Source organism: Oryctolagus cuniculus, chromosome 1 (genome assembly GCF_964237555.1).
Source record: "Oryctolagus cuniculus chromosome 1, mOryCun1.1, whole genome shotgun sequence".
Taxonomy (NCBI): domain Eukaryota; kingdom Metazoa; phylum Chordata; class Mammalia; order Lagomorpha; family Leporidae; genus Oryctolagus; species Oryctolagus cuniculus.
In genome coordinates, this window is record NC_091432.1 from 201,847,462 (window position 1) to 201,850,960 (window position 3,499).

Consider the following 3,499-nt stretch of genomic DNA (forward strand, 5'->3'; position numbering starts at 1 on the left):
AAGGCCGGGCAGGTGTTTGGCACAGTCCCTGGGTTCCCGGTGTCTGTTCCAGCTCTCTGCTTTTGTGCACCCTGGGAGGCAGCTGGTGATGGCTCAGATACCTGGGCCCCAGGCCCGGTGTCGTGGCACAGCGGGGTAAGCTCTGCCGCATCTGATAGCCGCATCCCGGGTCAGAGCACCACTTTGAGTCTCAGCAGCTCTGCTTCCAATCCAGCTGCCTGCTCCTGTGCCTGGGAAGGCAGGGCAAGGTGGCCCGAATATGTGGGCCCCTGCCACCCATGCCGGAGACTAGGATGGAGTTTTGGGGTCCTGCTTTCAGCTTGGCTTAGCCCGGAGTGAAATCAGCAGATGGAGCATCTTCCTCTCTCCCTCTGTCGCTCTGCCTTTCGAATAAATAAATCTTTAAAAATGAGGGAAAAACAACAACAAATACTTGGGTCTGTGCTACCTACTTGGGAGATCTGGATCGAGTTCCTTGCCCTGAGAAATTCTGTCTCTCTCTCTCTCTCCCCCCTCTGTCTCTTTCTCTGTGTGTCTGCTTTTTAAATGGATTTTAAAATAACTAAACTTATAAACTAAGAGAGAGAAGTGACTCTGCGTCCCACAGTCTCTGTGTGGCTGTGCAGAGGGCTGAGCGCACACCGGCGGGGTCACTCCCTGCAAAGGCAAACCTCAGTGACTGCTTCCCAGACCTCCAGCTGTTTCTCCTCCTCCCTCCTCCCCTCCCCGCCCTCGGCTCTGAAAGGCAGAGAGACTGAGTAGTCTTCCATCTTTTAGTTCACTCCGCAGCAGCTGGGCTTAGGCCAGGCTGAGCAAGGAGCCAGGAACTCCATCCAGGTCTTCCACATGGGTGACAGGGGACCAAGTACTTGAGCCATCAGCCTGCTGGCTCCCAGGGTGTGCATCTGCAGGAAGCGGAGGGAGCACCTTGATATGAGATGTACAGCTTACGTGCTGTGCCAGACCCAGCCAGCAATCAGGTTCCGATTCCATGCCTTTTCCTCTACAACCACAGAGAAGGTGACATTAGAGGCTGGCACTGTGGAGTAGTAGGTTAAACAACATCGGCCATGCCAGCATCCCAAGAGGGTGCCAGTTCAAGCCCCAGCTGCTCCATTTCCAATACAACTCTGGGAAAGCAGTGGAAGATGGCCCAAGTGCTTGGGCCCTGCACCCACATGGGGGACCTGGAAGAAGCTCCTGGCTCCTGGCTTCTGATCAGTGCAGCTCCAGTGGTTGCGGCCATTTATGGAGTGAACCAGCAGGTGCAAGACCTCTCTCTGTAACTTTGCCTCTCAAATAATCGTAAAAAAAATTTCTTAAAAGGAAAGTGACATCTAACCAGATATCTTGAGACCAGAAAACAAAGAGATGTTAATATGGTGGTACGCGAGTTACCCCAAGGCCTGGGGCAGGTTGTAGATCTGGGAGGGAGGGAGGGAGGGCCTAGCTGAGAACGCGCTGGCGGGTGGCTGTCGGAGAGGCTGAGCTCCTGGGGTCACAGGACTTGGCCCTGCATTTGGGTAGAGGCCTTGGTCACGTGATGGGCCAGAGGCGGGCAGCCGTTGACTGGGACGGCTTATGTGATGGGGGTTAGAGGATGGGGCAGCTCCTGTGCTGAGGGCTGATGGACCCATTCAAGCTGGGAAGCTCAGGTCTCGAATCCTGTAGACCTGCCGGGTGGAGGTCAGTGCTGCGCCCACAGCGAGGCGCTGTGTGGTCAGAGTTCACGGCACGTCCACAGCCGCGCTGTACACCTATGAATTGCTGTTTGCCAGCAGTTACCAGAGCCCAGACGAGTGGGGGCGAGGATGAGATGGGGCAGGGCAGTTTTCCCAGAAGGCCTGGGCGCTTTAGTTCAGCCTTGCAGGTTGGAAGTGACAGGGAGGAGCTGTGTGCTTTTGGACTGGGACGTGGCCAGAGTGCCCAGGGACTAGCAAGTGATGGTTTGGTAGGGAGTGGCCATGCAGGGGAGAAGGAAGGAAGGTCTTCCAGAACCACCTTGCACTTTGTTCCATAGGCAGTAGGAAGCCAAGCAAGGCTTCTGGGCACACCTGGCAGATTCAGACCTGGGTTCTCCACTCCCATGCCTCCTATTGTATGCCCCTTGCTTCAAAAAATATGCTTTGGCATGGTGGGTAAAGCCTGCAGAGCCAACATCCTATATGGGAACTAGTTTGAGTCCCGGCTGCTCTACTTCTGATCCAGCTCCCTGCTAATGTGCCTGAGAAAGCAGCGGAGGATGGCCCAGTGCTTGGGCACCTGCATCCCATGGGAGACCTGGGAGAAGCTCTTGGCTTTGGCGGGGCCCAGCCCTAGCCATTGTGGCTGTTTGGGGAGTGAACCAGCAGATGGAAGATCTTTCTCTCTCCTCTCTCTAACTCTTTCAAATAAATAAAATATATATTTTTAAAGAATAATTTTCCTTTATTTGAAAGGCAGAGTGGGGCCGGTGCTGTGGTGCAGCAGGTTAAAGTCCTGGCCTGCAGCACCGGCATTCTATGTGGGTGCCGGTTTGAGTCCTGGCTGCTCTACTTCCAATCCAGCTCCCTTCTGAGTGCCTTGGAAAGCAGCAGAGGATGGCCCGAGTCTTTGGGCCTCTGCATTCATGTAGGAGACGAGGAAGAAGCTCCTGGCTCCTGGCTTTGGATCAGCTCAATTCCAACCATTGTGGCCATTTGGGGAATGAGCCAGCAGGTGGAAGACCTCACTCTGTCACTACCTCTTTCTGTAACTCTTTCAAATAAATAAATCTTAAAAAGGATTTTTAAAAATCAGAGGAAAATTTCTTTAAAAAAAAATGAGTAACAGAGAGAAACAGATCTTCCATCTACTGGTTCACTGCCCAAATGGCCACAACAGTTGGGGCTGGGCTAGATTGAAGCCAGGAACCCAGCACTCTGGGTCTCGTCTCCCATGTGAATAGCAGGGGTCCAAGTACTTGGGCTGCCATCTGCTGCCTTCCCAGGAGCATTAGCAGAAAGCTGGATTGTAAGTGGAGCAGCCGGGACTTGAACCGGCACTGTCTCAGGGGATGTGGGCATCCCACGAAGCGGCCTACCCTTCTGCGCCACCACGCCGGCCCCCCACCTTGCTTCCTTGAGCTGACCGCCCCGCCTCTGTACGGAATCCTCTGCCCACTGTGCCGGGCTGCACAGGGCCATCTCCACGTCCTCTCCTAGGAGGGCTTTGCTCTCCTAGGCTGGCAGCACTAACAAAGGGGAATTGGGGAATGAAGAGATGATACGACAGGGCAGGAAGTGTCCCTAAGATCTCAAAGTTAGTAGGTGACCAGATGGCTGCAGTGTGGTGAATGGACGGTCACAAAGATGCCAAAGTGCCGTGCGTCTCACTGCCTTGGGTAGGAGCTGCTGAGCATCGGCTCCCCCTTGCTGGAGACAGTCAGGGGCCCGCTGGCTACCACAGGACGGATGGTGGTGGACGGATTCGAGATGGGTCACCCACTTGAAGCAACACCGACTCCCAACAGAGAACTCGG